The following is a 17504-nucleotide window of genomic DNA, read 5'->3' as shown; positions in this document are numbered from 1 at the left end:
GTCGGGACTTCTCACAGCGCTTCATCAATGAGGGATTCCTGATCCTACCGCTTGAGGGTTATTTACTGTCCCTTCTGACCTTCCACTCTCTGATAAAGAACACCTCCACTCTCAGAAGATGCCAGACCTGCTGAGTTTCTCCAGCAATTCCTGTTTGCCTTTCAGACCTCGGCATCCGCAGTTCTTTGCTTTATTTATTACTGAGGAGGGGGCTTCTCTGGGAGTGGGGGTGGGAGTGGTGAGGTGAAAGTCTACTCCCTATTGCACTGTAGGAAATGTGATATGCCATGTCGGTACAGCAAGATCCCACGCAATAAGACGCAGGAGGAGGCCACTCAGCCCATTGACTATGTGCTGGTCTTTCCCACCTTCCCACCCTCCATTCCAGCCTATAGCCATTGCCTTCATCTATCTATTGCCTTCCCAGCTACCTTCCCCCCAGCCCCAGCCCCCAGCCCCTTCCCACTTATCTTTCAGGCCCCTTGCGCACCCCCATTCCTGATAAAGGATTTATGCCCAAAACTTCTACTCTCCAGCTCTGCAGATGCTGCCTGACCTGCTGTGCTTTTCCAGTGCCATACTTGAGAGAGCTTCTGACAGTGAGGCAGTCCCTCAGCACTGCCTTGTGTTTTTCTGCTGAGTCACTGGAATGTGGTTTGAAGTATTTTCCCGACAGACTCTTGGTTGGCATAACCTGACCTGAGCTGAAAATGTGTTGCTGGAAAAGCGCAGCAGGTCAGGCAGCATCCAAGGAGCAGGAGAATCGACGTTTCGGGCATGAGCTTGGCCAAATTCTACGTGTAAGGCGAAAGTGAGGACTGCAGATGCTGGAGATTAGAGTCAAGAGTGTGGTGCTGGAAAAGCACAGCAGGTCAGGCAGCATCCGAGGTCCAGAAAAATTTACGTTTCGGATGAAAGCCCTTCATCAGGAAGGGCTTTTTGATGAAGGGCTTCTGCCTGAAACGTCGATTTTCCTGCTCCTCGGATGCTGCCTGACTGCTATGCTTTTCCAACTCCACACTCTTGACCCCAAATTCTACGTGTGTCACAAATCAGTTGTCAGGATTTTCAGTAGTGCCCACCGTCCAAAATATTCTGATGAAAATATATCAAGGTGCTGATAATAGACCCTTGGAGTCATAGAGTTGTACAGCACAGAAACTAATCCTTTTCGTCCAATGTGTCCATGCTGACCAGATATCCTAATTAATCTAGTCCCATTTGCCAGCATTTGGCCCATATCCCTCTGTACCCTTCCTATTCATATACACATCCAGATGCCTTTTAAATGCTGTAATTGGACCAGCCTCCTCCACTTCCTCTGGCAACTCATTCAATACACCCACCATCCTCTGCGTGAAAAAGTTGCCCCTTATGTTCCTGTTAAATCTTTCCCCTCTCACCTTAAAGCCCCTCTAGTTTTGGGCTCTCCCACCCCAGAGAAAAGATCTTGGCTATTCACTGTATCCATGTCCCCCATGATTTTACAAACTTGTATAAGCTCACCCCTCAACCTCTGAAGTTCTAGGGAGAATAGCCCCAGCCTATTCAGTCTCTCTCTCTCTCTATAGGTCAAACCCTCCAACCCTGGCAACATCCTTCTAAGTCTTTTCTGAACCCTTTCAAGTTTCACAACATCCTTCCTTCATCAGTATTCCAAAAGTGCAGAATTTCTCTGATTAGAATCTCAAGTGAATGAAAGGGTAGGGGTCATTGTAGGAAAATAGACTTATGACAGAAGATCAGCCTTGACTGTTGAATGGTGAAGCAGACCTGAAGGTCTGAGAGCCCTACTCCAGCTCCTGGTTCTTATTTTTGCCGAACTCCTCCCTCCAGGAATGAGTCCGAGCCATTATGCTCCAGCTGGACTTCCAACAGTTTAGCTTTCCTGTCGGTTGTCAGACCACCTTTGTTGTTTTTAGGATTAAATGCCTTCAATTGTGACTCAAGCCCTGGAAATTTCTCTAAAGCTGTTTACTTATTGCTGTAATTATTTAAACTCTAACATGTCCTGGATCATGCAGCTAGTCCCCTGTGGAATTCACTGTTCCATGTTAGTGACCAAAACAGAAATTGTTGAGAAAACTCAGCAGGTCTGGCAGCATCTGTGGAAAGAAAGTGGCATTAATGTTTTGGGTTCAGTGACCCTTCCTCAGCACTGCTGGTAGTGACCTTGGGTATTAAGGACACCAAGGGAGATGGAGAGAGTGTGGCAAAATAGTGTTGAGCAGAAAATCAGCCATGATTTGGCAGAATGGCTGATCGATTTGGAGGGCTGAATGGCCTCCTCCTGACCCTATTGCCTGGCACCTGTCTCCCAGCAGCAAATCCACAGGTTGCAAACTTTCCACAGAGTGACGGGGAGGAACTGGGTTCCTCAGCAAAAAGGAAGAACATGCATCTACATAGCACCGCTCACAGTTTCCAAAGCGCTCTGCAACCGGTCAGGTGATCTGGTGTGGCCAAGCTATGCACAGCAAGATCCCATTTTAAAAATTTTCATTATGAAGGGCTGTTAGCCAAATTGATGAGAGTAGACTTTAACTTATAACCTTGTGACTCACGAGGCAATGAGGCACATGACCTTCCCTCATCATTAAAACTGGTGTCAGCCAGTGAAGAAAATCAACTGATGGCAAACCAACAGCCAGACTGACTGCAAGCTCAGAGTATCACACTTGGCCCATCATAACTCTGGGAGTTCTCAGATGACCTCACTCCCAGGCCTGACTGTTCCAATTACAGGATTTTATTCAATTTCCTTTTGAACATTCCTGATAAACCTGCTTCCAACACTCTTCCATGTAGTTTACACACACACATAAGCAGTAACTTTATTTAGCATTTTTCAAATCCTTGAGCAGTAGGCTGCTTTGTCCTGGATGATGTCAAGCTTTCTGAGTGTTGTTAGAGCTGCATCCATCCAGGCAAGTGGAGAGTATCCCACAGCATCTGTGGGCGGCACGGTGGCACAGTGGTTAGCACTGCTGCCTCACAGCGCCAGAGACCCGGGTTCAATTCCCGCCTCAGGCGACTGACTGTGTGGAGTTTGCACGTTCTTCCCGTGTCTGCGTGGGTTTCCTCCGGGTGCTCCGGTTTCCTCCCATAGTCCAAAGATGTGCAGGTCAGGTGAATTGGCCATGCTAAATTGCCCGTAGTGTTAGGAAAGGGATAAAGGTAGGGGTATGGGTGGGTTGCGCTTCGGCGGGGCGGTGTTGACTTGTTGGGCCGAATGGCCTGTTTCCACACTGTAAGTAATCTAATCTAATCTAAAAGCACCCCTGACTTGTGCCTTGAAGATGGTGCACATGCTTTGGGGAGTCAGGAGATGAGTTATTTGCTGCTGCTTTTGTAGCCACTGTGTTTATTTGGTGAGTCCAGTTGAGTTTCTGGTTAATGGTAAAGATGGTTAGGCCTAAATAAATGCTTTATTTAGTACTTTTCTTCAAATCCTTGAGCAGGGAGAACTTGTATTTATAAAGCACCTTTCACATCCATGAGACATGCCAAAGCACTTCAAAATGATTCGTGTGAGACAGTCCCTCTTATTACTTTTTAAATGGTGAGAGTGACAGCACTCCAAGGCCGCATTGACTGAGTGTGCCATTAAGGAGCCTTGGCAAAACTGGGATTAATGGGTATCAGAGGCAAACTCTTCTCTCATTGAAGTCATGCCTGGCATATAGGAATATGTTGTGAATGTTGGAGGTCAGTCATCTCAGCTCCAGGACATCTCTGTAGGATTTCCTCAGAGTAGTGTCCTAGGCCCATCCATCTTCAGCTGCTTCATCAATGACCTTCCCTCATAAGGTCAGAAGTGGGGATGATTGAGGATGAGTGGGAATGAGTGAGTCAAAAGTGAGGATTGGCAAAACAATTCTGGGTAGGAGTAAAAGGACCAGGGTGGTCATTATGGGGGTGGAAATGTGTTGCTGGAAAAGCGCAGCAGGTCAGGCAGCATCTAGGGAACAGGAGAATCGACGTTTCGGGCATTAGCCCTTCTTCAGGTGAACCCTAGAGCTAATGCCTGAAACGTCGATTCTCCTGTTCCCTAGATGCTGCCTGACCTGCTGCGCTTTTACAGCAACACCTTTCCATCTCTGATCTCCAGCATCTGCAGACCTCACTTTCTCCCCGGTCATTATGGGGGACCTTAACTTCCCCAACATTGACTGGAAATGCTTTCACTCTAATATGTTGGATGGATCAGTTTTTGTCCAATGGGTGCAGGTGGGCTCCCTGACACAGCATGTCGAAGGGCTGACAAGGGCAGGCCACACTGGATCTGGTACGTGGTAATGAACCAGGCCAGGTGTTTGATTTAGTGGTAGGTGAGCATTTTGGAAAGAGTGACCATAATTCGGTTACGATTAGTTTTGTGATGGAGAGGATAGTTACATGCCACAGGGCAAGAGTTATAGATGGGGGAAGAGCAATTATAATGTGATTAGGCAAGACTTGGGGATGCATAGAATGGTAGCAAAATGCAGGGGATGGGTACGAATCGAAATGTGGAGCTGGTTTAAGGAACAACTATTGTGTGTCCTTGATAGGTATGTCCCTGTCAGGCAGGGAAGAAGCATTAAGGTGAGGGAACCGTGGTTTACTAAAGAAATTGCATCTCTTGTTAAGCAAAGGCTTATGTTACGTTGAGATGAGATAGTTGAGATGAGGCAATGGAGAGTTACAGATTAGCTGGGAAGGATTTAAAGAGAGAGTTAAGAAGAGCAAGGAGGAGACGTGAGCAATCTTTAGCAAGTAGAATAAAGGAGAACCCTAGAGCTTTCTCTAGGTATGTGAGGAATAAAAGGATAACTAGGATAGGAATAGGTCCAGTCAAAGACAGAAGTGGAAAGTTGAGTGTGGACCCTGTGGAGATCAGAGAGGTGCTAAATGAATATTTCTCGTCTGTTTTCACTCAGCAAAAGGATAATATTGTAGAGGAGAAGAATGAGGTACGAGATATTAGACTAGAAAGGATTAAGGTTAGTAAGGAAGAGGTGTTATCAATTCTAGAACGTGTGAAAGTAGAAAAATCCCCTGGACTGGATGGGATTTATCCGAGGATTCTCTGGGAAGTTAGGGAGGAGGTGGCGGAGCCTTTGGCCTTGATCTTTAAGTCGTCATTGACTACAGATTTAGTACCAGAGAAATGGAGGATTGCAAATGTTGGGTTCTTATTCAAGTAGGGCAGTAGAGATAACCCAGGCAATTATAGACCAGTAAGCCTTACGTGTGTTGTAGGAGAAGTTTTGGAAAGGATTATAAGAGATCAGATTTATAATCATTTAGCAAGCATCAATTTGATTGGAGATAGTCAACATGGTTTTGTCAAGGGCAGGTCATGTCTCATAAACCTCATTGAGGTTTTTGAGAAGGTGACCAAGCATGTAGATGAGGGGAGGGCAGTTGACGTGGTGTATATGGATTTCAGTAAAGCCTTTGATAAGGTTCCACATGGTAGACTGCTGGAGAAAATGCGGAGGCATGGGATTGAGGGTGATTTAGCAGTTTGGATTAGAAATAGGAAGGGTTTGGAGGGATTTTAGCCAAGTACTGGCAAATGGGAGTAAGTCAGTTTAGGATATCTGGTCAGCATGGACAAGTTGGACCAAAGAGTCTGTATCCATGCCGTATGATTCTATGACTCTGTATTTGAACACAGCAATTCACTCATTCTTCCACTTTGGTGTTTTCCACTATTCAATAAGATCAAAGCTGGTCTGGATACTCCTGTCGTGCTGACATTCCACAATCTTTCACTCTTCTCTTTATCGAGAATCTATCTACTTCTGCCTTAAAAATATTCAAGGTGCCGCTTCCAGAATCTTTTAAGAAAGACTCACAACCATCTGTGAGAAGGACAAAATTCTTTATTTCTTTCTTAAATGGGTGACTGCTAATTTAAAAAAATAGTGATACATGGTTCCAGATTCACAAACAAGAGGAATCCTCTTTTCCACATTGAGCTATCTCACCCACCCTGCAACTGTCACTCTTACCCAGCCAAACTGGGAGAATTTCAAAGCTCAAACAAAGTAACATTCATTGCTGATACCTATGGAGCAGAAAGATAGTTTGAAAAAGATGGTTTGAAGTGGTTTGTAGTCAGATACTATTGCCACTTTGTCTCTCCAAAACAGTTTCTGGTTACAATGCTCATGAGCAAAGACAGCATCTCCTTCCTATTTGAGTCAAGCATCATTCAGTGTATACCACCACTCTGACTGCAAATTCACTTTGCATGATAGCTCCAAGCCTGGTCTCACTGTCATACCCTATAAGGTGATTGCATTCTTGAGGTTATAGTGTCTCAGCACTGGTGTTGTTTCCACTAGTTGTTTGATCATAGTGAAAGCTGCTTCTTGTGCCGTGCCCCATTACCACCGTATAACCTTAACATTGACCTTCTTAGAGATGCACACTCTGATGACAAATTAGATAAGAACCTTGCTGAACAGTTCACAGATCCAATAAGTCATTGCATTTCTTCCCCATCAGTTGCTCGCTGCACCCCTGCTACCACTCTCACTTTCTCAGGAGGGGTAAATGTAGGTGAATGGGTTTGGGTGGGTTGCGCTTTGGCGGATCGGTGTGGACTTGTTGGGCCGAAGGGCCTGTTTCCACACTGTAAGTAATCTAATCTAATCTAATCTAATCTAATCTAATCTGGGTGAAATATATTTGTTGTTAATACCTGATGATGCATCTTCACTTGCATCTTTTTCTTGCTTAGCTTCAGCTGTATTTGGCAAGGTCTCCCTGGCAGTCACATCAGCTTCTGGTTGTAATCCATGATCACTTTTTCACAGAATCACAGAATTGTTACAACTGATCATGCCTGCACCCGTCCTTTAACTGAGCATCTTATGCCAGTCTAATCCTGCCTTTTCTCCATACCATGCACACTAATTCCATCCAAATTATCTTCCAATGCCCTGTTGAATATCACTTTAACCAGATGAAAGTTTCAAACTAGATGGTTTGATTGCTTCATAAGCAGAAATTTCTGGAGAAACTCAGCAGTCTGGCTGCACCCGTGGAGAGAAAGCAGAGTTAATGTTTTGAGTCCGGTGACTCTTAGAGTCATAGATTCATAGAGCACGGAAACAGACCCTTTGGTCCAACCAGTCCATGCTGAACATAATCCCAAACTAAACCAGTCCTACATGCCTGCTCTTGGCTCATATTCCTACAAACCTTTCCTATTCATGTATTTAGGAAGAAAGTGAGGACTGCAGATGCCTGAGATTAGAGCTGAAAATGTGTTGCTGGAAAAGCGCAGCAGGTCAGGCAGCATCCAAGGAGCAGGAGAATCGACATTTCGGGCATGAGCCTTTCCTGAAGAAGGACTCATGCCTGAAACGTCGATTCCCCTGCTCCTTGGATGCTGCCTGACCTGCTGCGCTTTTCCAGCAATACATTTTCAGTATTCATGTACTTATCCAAATGACTTCTGTCTACTAGACTAATGACTGATGACTCCACCATAATCAGTCAAATCTCAGATGAAACAGACTACAGACGGGAGATGGAAGACCTGCAAAAATGGTGCACTGAGAACAACCTAGTTCTCAATGTCGGCAAAACTAAGGAACTCATTATTGATTTTCAGAGGGATGTTACTCATTCCCCCTACACATTAACAGCACAGAGGTGGAATGAGTGGAGAGTGTCAAGCTCCTGGGAGTGGTCATCCACAACGAGCTTTCTTGGACTCTTCATGTGGATGCACTGGTTACAAAGGCCCAACAACGTCTCTTCTTCCTCAGGCAGCTGAGGGAATTTGCCATGACAATGAATACCCTCGCCAACTTTTATAGATGAGCCATCGAGAGCATTCTGTCTGGACGTATCACTACCTGGTATGGCAGCTGAACCAGTCAAGATCGGAGACAGTTACAGAGAGTGGTGAACTTGGCCCAGACAATTACAAAGGCCAACCTCCCATCTATAGAATCCATCTACCAGACCCGCTGTCAAGAGAAGGCCGCCAGCATTCTTAAAGATCCATCCCACCTGGCAATGTTTCTCTACAACCTCTGGCACTGGGGAGAAGGTACAGAAGCCTGAACACACGCACCAGCTGGTTTCGAAACAGCTTCTACTTTACTGTTGTTAGAATACTGAATGGACTCACAAACTCTTAGCATTCGCCTGTACCTGTGTTTTTGTTTTTGCCGCTGTTTACCTATTATTTACTTATCTCTGCTACTTAACTCTATGATCTGCCTGTATTGCTCACAAGACAAAGCTTTTCACTGTGCCTCAGTACACGTGACAATAAATTCAAATTCAATTCAATTCTTTTAAACGTTGTAACTGTACCCACATCCACCGCTTCCTCAGGAAGTTCATTCCACACACGAACCATTCTCTGTGTAAAATATTTGCTGTCATGTCTTTTTTAAATCTCTCTGCTCTCACCTTAAAAATGTGCCCCCTTGACTTGAAATCCCACAACCCAAAGAAAAGACATTGACCATTAACTTTATCTGCTCCTCTCATTATTTTATAAACTTCTATCAGGTCACCTCTCAACCTCCTGTGCTCTAGTAAAAAAAGTCCTAGCTGATACAGACTTTCTTGATAACTCAAAACTTCCATACTGACAGCATCACAACTAATCAAAATGTTAATTCTGCTTTCTCCTCATTGATGCTGACAGATCTGTCGAGTTTCTCCAGCAGTTTCTGTTTTTGTTTCACTCACTGGCCAATCTTATCTGCAGTTGTTGATTTCACACTCAACAGGATGTGCACGTGTAGTGTTACCGATTGACATTAATATCATAAGATATAGGAGCAGAATTAGGTCATTCACCCCATCAACCCACCATTTTTTTACAGCTGATATGTTTCTCAACACATATTTCTGCCATCTCCATGTCACTTTTGATCCCCTTACAATCAAGAACCTATCTACTTCTGTCTTAAATACACTCAATGACTTGGCCTCCACAGCCTTCTGTAGAATTGAGTTTCACAGATTCACCACCCTCTGGCTGAAGAAATTCCTCTTCATCTCAGTTCTAACGTGTTGTCCATTCACTCTGAGGCTGCTCCCCCAGGTCCTAGTCTCTACTACTGGTGGAAACCTCTTTTCCACGTCCACTCTATCTGGGCCTCTCAGTATTCTGTAAATTACAATTAGATCAAACCCTCCCACCCCAATCCTTCTAAACTCTTTTGAGTACAGACCCAGAGACCTCAACATTTCCTCATGTGACAAGCCCTTCATCCTTGAATCATTCTTGTGATTGGATTAATTAATAACCTGAAGATTTGAGCCTGATGCCATATCTGATTCTTTTTTCAACTATCCTTTTCTATTGTGCCTTCACATTAACAAGCAACTGATCATTGCCGATAGCTCTTTCTCTGGGAAGGTCACTGACTATCTGCAGTCTGGCTTGATGTTCTTCTCAACCAATGGAAAGGCCAATGAATGTGCAACTATTTTGATTGGCACCCAGAGTGTAATTAGAAATATGCTACATCTAGCCAGTGTCACTCGACAACCACCATCCTTTGATGGTAATAAAGACCTCTTGCATTGGAACGTTATTGCAAAGTTCCTTCAATGATTGGCTTGTGGTGGTGAGACCCCTTTGTAGCCTAAGCAAGATAATTTCGATCTATGTATTCTGTCAGTTTCCCAGTTTGATGACTGCTCCCTCACGGCTCATGTAGTCTGTAGGAGTTGACACTTTTTTGTAGACTCCCTTCTTTTCCAGGTCCTCTAATTTGTCTTTCAGGTTGAACTTGAAGACAACTCTCTTGGTTAGATATGGCATCAGGCTCAAATTCTCATTCACTCTGAGATGATTTTCACCAGGATGATATCCAAGACCTGTAAAAACACTTCTTGTAATCCAATTGGCAGTCAATTCCAATATGTTTCAAATCTCTTCTGGAGTGTTGCCTGTCACTGGTTCAAATTTTAGACTTTCTTCAACTGAAATGAATAGATTTTTGTTTAAGGTCTATGATCTGGAGCTCTAGATCTTCATTCTTTCAGTGCATTGGGCTCTCAGCTTCATTTGTCCTCTTGGGATGGGTCTTATTCTACCACAGAACCTCAATATTACTTTCAAGGCCTTCCTTCTTAATCTGTGATTTCAATCACTTTGCACAGATCACAATATTGGCTGAAGAATCAGCATATAGCAGGCACTTCATGTTCTCTGCATTCTCTCCTGCAACCATCATCCTAACGAGCACAAATCATTTATCACATTTACACTTGACAATTTCAACTCTTATCTGGTAAAAAGTGGTTCACAGCATCATTAGCTGACATCTCCCCAGCAGTGATCTTTCTAGACTTGTTTTCCTTGTCTCTAGCTTGGTGTTTTTTTATTTAGATTAGATTAGATTACTTACAGTGTGGAAACAGGCCCTTTGGCCCAACAAGTCAACCCCGACCCGCCGAAGCGCAACCCACCCAGACCCATTCCCCTACATTTAACCCTTCACCTAACACTACGGGCAATTTAGCCAGGTCAATTCATCTAACCTGCACATTTTTGGATTGTGGGAGGAAACCGGAGCACCCGGAGGAAACCCACGTAGACACGTGGAAAATGTACAAACTCCACACAGAGAGTCGCCTGAGGCGGGAATTGAACCCGGGTCTCTGGCACTGTGAGACAGCAGTGCTAATCACTGTGCCACCGTGCCGCCCTGCAGTGATATTTTTTGCTGGTTGTTCTGAAAATATTTCTTTCTTTTTCCCAATCAGTTATTTTTCTTCAGCATGGACCATCTCTCAGCGTGATGCAAAGCATCATCTCCTGTTAATACAATATAGTTGATGATTCTGACAACTTCAGAGCTTCTGCAGCTGTTGACCGGTTTCTTGAGTATATATCTCTTCCCTCAGCAGATGTGCTCTCACAGCAGGATCACTTATGCTTAAGGCCAACTTATCCCTGATGAAACAAAATCAGAAATTTCTGGAAAAAAATCTCAGCCATTCTGGCAGCATCTATGGAGAGAAATCAGAATCAATGTTTCAGATCCAGTAACCACTCTTCAGAATGTTCTGAACATCACTGGACCCAAAGCGTTAACTCTGTTTTCCCACCAGAGATGTTGTCAGACCTGCTGAGTTTTTCCAGCAGTTTCTGACTTTATTTTTGATTTCCAGCATCTACAGTTCAAGCTGTTTACTATCCCCGATGATGACATCTTTCAGTTTTGAAATCTCAGAGTCCAGCTAAATATATCATATTTCATATAATTATATATTAGCAAGATTCCCTCTCCCTTTCAGTGCTGATATTGAAAACAAAATGCCACTTATAAGCAACATTGAAATGAGGCTCAAACTATGTCTTCTAAACCTGCAAAACCTTCCCTCTGTGTTTGTTCTGCTCCTCAGTGAAAACAGGATTGGAACTTTTATATTCTCAATTTAAAATAATTATGTAGCAATTTCATACATCTACCACTTAGAGTGGAAGAAAATTCTAATTTGTCTCACGTCTCCTGACAGCAACAGGAAATGGAAATTCACTCATTCTGATTCATCCAGGAATTCAAAGTTGTATTTTACTTCTTCCTTGCCTTTCCTTTAGCTCTGAAAACTCACACGTTCTCAGCTGCACCACTCTGACATTGTGTTTCAGGTGATGTGTGTTTAATGACTGCCAGAGAACTGCACACTACAGTACAGGGGAAGGTCACATAACTATGGAGATTGAGCCGGTACACTCAGGGTATACAGTAATATGTTTCTGCAAATGACATGGGTTCAGGCCCACTCTACAGAATTAAGCTCATGATTCAGATCGGCAAAACTGAGTGCAAATAGAGGTGCTCCTTTTAAGGTGAGATATTAAACAAGCTCGATCAGCCTTCCTTGGTGACTAACCTCTTTGAAGGAAAGTAGTGCATTGTGGTAATATCACTGGACTAGTAATTTAAACGCCTCAGGTTAATGTTCTGGCAACTGGGATACAAATCCCACCAGATCAGATGGTGAAATTTACATTTTTAAAGATCTGGTATAATGGCAGACATATAAGCTCTGTTAGGTAAAAGTGAGGACTGCAGATTCTGGAGATCAGAGTCAAGATTAAAGTGGTGCTAGAAAAACACAGCAGGTCAGGCAGCATCTGAGGAGCAGGAGAATCGATGTTTCGGGCAGGAGCCCTTCATCAGATTAAGCTCTGTTGATTGCTAAATCCACCTAATTCACTCACATCTTTTAGGGAAGGAAATCCTTACTCAGTCTGGCCTACACTTGTCCAGACCTATAGCAATTTGGTTGACTCTTAACTGCCCTCTGGGCAATAAATGAACATAGAATCCCTAAAGTATGGAAATAGGCTATTCAGCCCGTCAAATCTACACTGAATTTCTGAACAGCATCCCACCCAGATCCCCCCTGTCACTTCATTCCCCATAGTTATCCACCTAACCTACACATCCCTAGACACTATGGGGCAATTTAGCATGGTCAACCTACCTGACCTGCGCATCATTGGACTGTGGGAGGAAACCGGAGCACCCGGAGGAAACCCACGCAGACACGGGGAGAATGTGCAAACTCGACACAGACAGTCGCCCGAGAGTGGAATCGAACCTGGGTCCATAGCACTGTGAGGCAGTAGTGCCATCCCACCATGCTGGCTCACATCCCATTAACTAAAAAAAAACTTCCCTCTTCCCAGGAGTGAACCACAGTCACAGTCTCTGACAGGCTGGGCAAAGAAAGATTTTCAGGATTGTTGGGAAAGAGGGATGGAAGGTGGAACTGGTTGTACTGCTTCAACATCCCCACCCATTTCCCCCCTCACTCCCCACAACCCTTCCCACCACCTCAATGCCCGCAGCCAAGTGAAATTCACTGCATAGATTCACATCCTACCCTCTACATCCCATGTTGATTAGTCTCCATGGTGATGTCTGAGGGTCTGGTTCCACATGGGATCTGATTAAACCATCCCCTGAATCTGAATACAGGGAGAACGAGCCATTTGGATACAGAACTGGCTCAAAGGTAGAAGACAGAGGGTGATGGTGGAGGGTTGTTTTTCAGACTGGAGGCCTGTGACCAGTGGAGTGCCACAAGGATTGGTGCTGGGTCCTCTACTTTTTGTCATTTACATAAATGATTTGGATGCGAGCATAAGAGGGACAGTTAGTAAGTTTGCAGATGACACCAAAATTGGAGGTGCAGTGCACAGCGAAGAGGGTTACCTCAGATTACAACAGGATCTGGACCAGATGGGCCAATGGGGTGAGAAGTGGCAGATGGAGTTTAATTCAGAGAAATGTGAGGTGCTGCATTTTGGGAAAGCAAATCTTAGCAGGACTTATACATATAATGGTAAGGTCTTAGGGTTCAAAACAAAACAGGATTGATTTACAGGCCAGTGAATGAAACACATACAACAGAGCACTGAATTTAGATTAACTCAACCTATCTAAAAACCCAATTGACTCTATCACAACTTAATGATACTGTTCCAAATAGCTGCAACATCCCCTTAAACACTCCTTCGGCAAAAAAAAGATAAAATCAAACGTAGGTTCTTACAGGAGAGATGTCAGACAGAGAGAGAGGATCAGCATGGACCTGATTCTTTGGGTTCCCAGCTAAAACTTAACCAATAGCTGCAAATAAAAACCAAACCAAACCAAACCCTGAACTGGGAGAACTGGCCACTCTCCTTTCATTGTCAAGTAGATAATTCTAGAAATATCAAAACCTTTGCCTTTACAACCCTCTACAAAGCCAAGGACAATATAACCTTGTTAAAGGAGCAGCATCGTTACAACGATAGGTGATGTTGGCAAAGTCAAGTTATTGTCCACCCTAGTTGCCCAGAAGAGGTAATAACTTCATATTTTGGTGAGTCCTTACAGAGCTGCGATGCTTGAGATTTCAGAGATATTGATCTAGACTCAGACCTGCTCTTGTTGCCTGTGGGGTAATGGTTTAATAGAATCAGCCCACAGGTTCCTGGTAGAATGGTAATGTATCATCCCATGACTAGGACAGAGAGGTAAGGGAAACCTAATAGAGGAAACACCCTGAACTAGTGTAGCTCAATGACTGTATGCAACACCAATGAGGAGAAAGCAAGGACTGCAGATGCTGGAGATCATCAGGAATATTGAAGGGCTTATGCTCAAAATGTCGACTCTCCTGCTCCTCGGATGCTGCCTGACCTGCTGTGCTTTTCCAGTGCCATACCTTTTAACACTGTATGCAGCATCAGAGTGTAAATAAAAGGCTGTTGGTAAAATACACTTTGACTACTGCAGAATCATTTAGGAGGTAACAAAGACACTACCGTGAAGACATAATGTATAGTGTTCCAATAGCTTCAGCGATTTCAGTCAGCTGAAAATAACAAAGACGTGGAGATGGCGGTGACATTGTAAGTCAGGATGGTCTCATCCAACAATTTTACTTTGCCTTTAACACAACAAAAGCGCTTAACAGGAGCATTATAAAACAAAGTATGTCACTAAGGGGCAGCATGGTGGCTCAGTGGTTAGCACTGCTGCCTCATGGTGCCAGGGACCTGGGTACGATTCCATCCTCAGGTGACTGTGTAGAGTTTGCCCATTCTTCCCGTGTCTGTGTGGGTTTACTCCGGTTTCCTCCCACAGTCTATAGATGTGCGGATTAGGTGGATTCCATAGATTCATTACACGTTGTACGAAGAAATTCCTCCTCATCTCTGTCCTAATTGGATAACTCCTTACCGTAGATATCTCCATTTCTATGCATCATCTCCCCCATACTCCATCCCCTCCAATCTACCTATCATCATCTCCAATATCCCATCACCTTCCCACAACATAACAATTCCTGCTCCTCAGATGCTGCCTGACCTGCTGTGCTTTTCCAGCAGCACTCTAATCTTGACTCTGATACCAAACATCCCCCCACCCCCCCAATTTCTCTTTGCACACAGCTATCTATCACTGCCTTGGAAAACACTGCACACAAATTATTTCCTTATTCCTAAATCATAGAATCTCCTACAGTATGGAAGCTGCCCATTCAGTCAACACTGACCTCTAAAGATCCCACCCCGTCCCTGTTACCCTGCACTCCCCGTGGCTAACCCACCTAGCTAGCACATCCCTAGACACTATGGGCAATTTACCATGGCCAGTCCACCTACCTTGCACATCTTCGGACTTTGGGAGGAAACTCAGAGCACCTGGAACAAATCCATGCGTTTGGTATGCTTTCCTTTATTGGTCAGAGTATTGAGTACAGGAGTTGGGAGGTCAGGTTGCAGCTGTACAGGACATTGGCTAGGTCACTGTTAGAATATTGCGTGCAATTCTGGTCTCCTTGCTATCGGAAAGATGTTGTGAAACTTGAAAGGGTTCAGAAAAGATTTACAAGGATGTTGCCAGGGTTGGAGGATCTGAGCTACAGGGAGAGGCTGAACAGGCTGGGGCTGTTTCCCCTGGAGCATCGGAGGCTGAAGGGTGACCTTATAGAGGTTTACAAAATTATGAGGGGCATGGGTAGGGTAAATCGGCAAAGTCTTTTCCCTGGGGTCGGGGAGTCCAGAACTAGAGGGCATAGGTTTAGGGTGAGAGGGGAAAGATATAAAAGAGACCTAAGGGGCAACTTTTTCACGCAGAGGGTGGTACGTGTATGGAATGAGCTGCCAGAGGATGTGGTAGAAGCTGGTACAATTGCAACATTTAAGAAGCATTTGGATGTGTATATGAATAGGAAGGGTTTGGAGGGATATGGTCCGGGTGCTGGCAGGTGGGACTAGATTGAGTTGGGATGTCTGGTTGAAATGGGCAGTTGGACCAAAGGGTCTGTTTCCATGCTGTACATCTCTATGACTCTATGACCTCACAGAGCAACCATGGGAGACAAATCCATTTTACTTTATTCTTTCATTTTGACTGAACATTTTCAACTATTCCATCTGGAAACCTTGTGTTTGGGACTGCAATGTTGGCTGGTAGGCTGGTTGTGAGGTAAGAGTTTCTGCGATGAACTGCAGGAGGGTGAGGGTGTAGAGTTGATGTCCTGACTCAGTATCTGATGAGATAGCACTATAGTGAAAATAAGGTGAGGAAATAGTTTCTCATGCAGTGTGTGTGGTTAAGGCATGAAATATACTGCCACCTACATAGGGGTTGGGGGAGGAGGCAGTTTTAATGAAAGCTTTCAAGACAAGTGAGATTATAATCTAGAAAAGAAGAATGAGTAGAGTTACAAGGAGAAGGCAGGAGACTAGATGGTTGGAGAGCTGTGCTAATTCTGTCTTAATCAGAATTCTATGAATGTGTTTTTTCAAGATAGCAATTGATACTGGCTCAATTGTTTTATCCAGGCATAAATGACAATCTGTCAATTTAGACATTTGAGCAACTTTATGAGGAGCCCCAGGGATGAGGTTGGTCCTGGAAAGGGGCCAGAGGTAAATCTAAAATATTATTATTCCAAATTGAGCTCTCACAACTCATCAGTTTATGCTTCTGTAATTTGTTCTGATTTGTTATCAAATGTCCTCAAGGCTTGTCCATTACATGCTGTTTGTTGATAATTTTATAAGTAAATTATACTTATTCATGAATCATTCTTGGCTTCAGATCCATTTGTTTTCCACTTGTCTGAATGAGCAGGTTTACATCATTTCTCTCTATTTCACACTCATCCTGTAATCCAACCACTTGCTGGTGTTCATCATTTTCATGTCCACTGCCTGGTTTGAACCATGAAAAATGTTGGATTCCCTTAAACAGCAGGAATTTTTAAAAACCTTTTCACAATCTCAGGGCCCAACTAAAGCTCTCAGCAGCCAATCACGTGCCTTTCGAAAGTGTTGCGGGTAGGAAAGGCAGGAACCCACAAGCAGAGCGTGAGTTTGGAATGATCTTGATTGAAAGGTAAAAGAAGCTAAGGTGGGGTAAGGGCCACACTGAAGACAAACAGCTAAAAGACAGAAGTGAACACTTCTTTTCTCTCTCTCTCTCTCTTTCTCTCTCTCTTTCTCTCTCTCGCTGTCTCGCTCTCCCCCCCACACCCCCCTTTCTTTACATGGTATTTTTCTCTGCTGTTCATTAATTTCCCACCCCTCCAGAACCTCTCTCTCTCTCTCCTTTCACTATCTCTCTCCTTTCACTCTCTCTCTCTCTCTCTGTCTCTCCTTTCACATTCCTTATGCACTCTTTTCACTACTTGCCTTCCCGCAGCCTGCCCACTACCTACAAGGCACAGGTCAGGAGTGTGATGGAACAATCCTCTCTTGCCCAGATCAGTGTAACAACAATCGAACACCATTTAACAACTCAGCAGCCTGCTTGATTGGCATCCTATCTGCCACCTTAAATTTTCTCTCTCTCCACCACAGTTGTACTGTCGAAACAGGGTGAGCCATCTACAAGACACACTGCAACAACTCATCAAGACTCCTTCGATAGCAAGTTCCAAACATTTTCCTTCAGAGGGACAAGAGGAACAGACACATAGGAATACCATCCCCCAAGGTCCTCTCCAAG

Source organism: Chiloscyllium plagiosum, unplaced genomic scaffold (genome assembly GCF_037043375.1).
Source record: "Chiloscyllium plagiosum isolate Xiang-an unplaced genomic scaffold, Cpla_swu_hap1 HiC_scaffold_8, whole genome shotgun sequence".
Lineage (NCBI taxonomy): Eukaryota > Metazoa > Chordata > Chondrichthyes > Orectolobiformes > Hemiscylliidae > Chiloscyllium > Chiloscyllium plagiosum.
The sequence above is the reverse complement of the archived record's forward strand: the minus strand, read 5'-3'. Positions refer to the sequence as shown.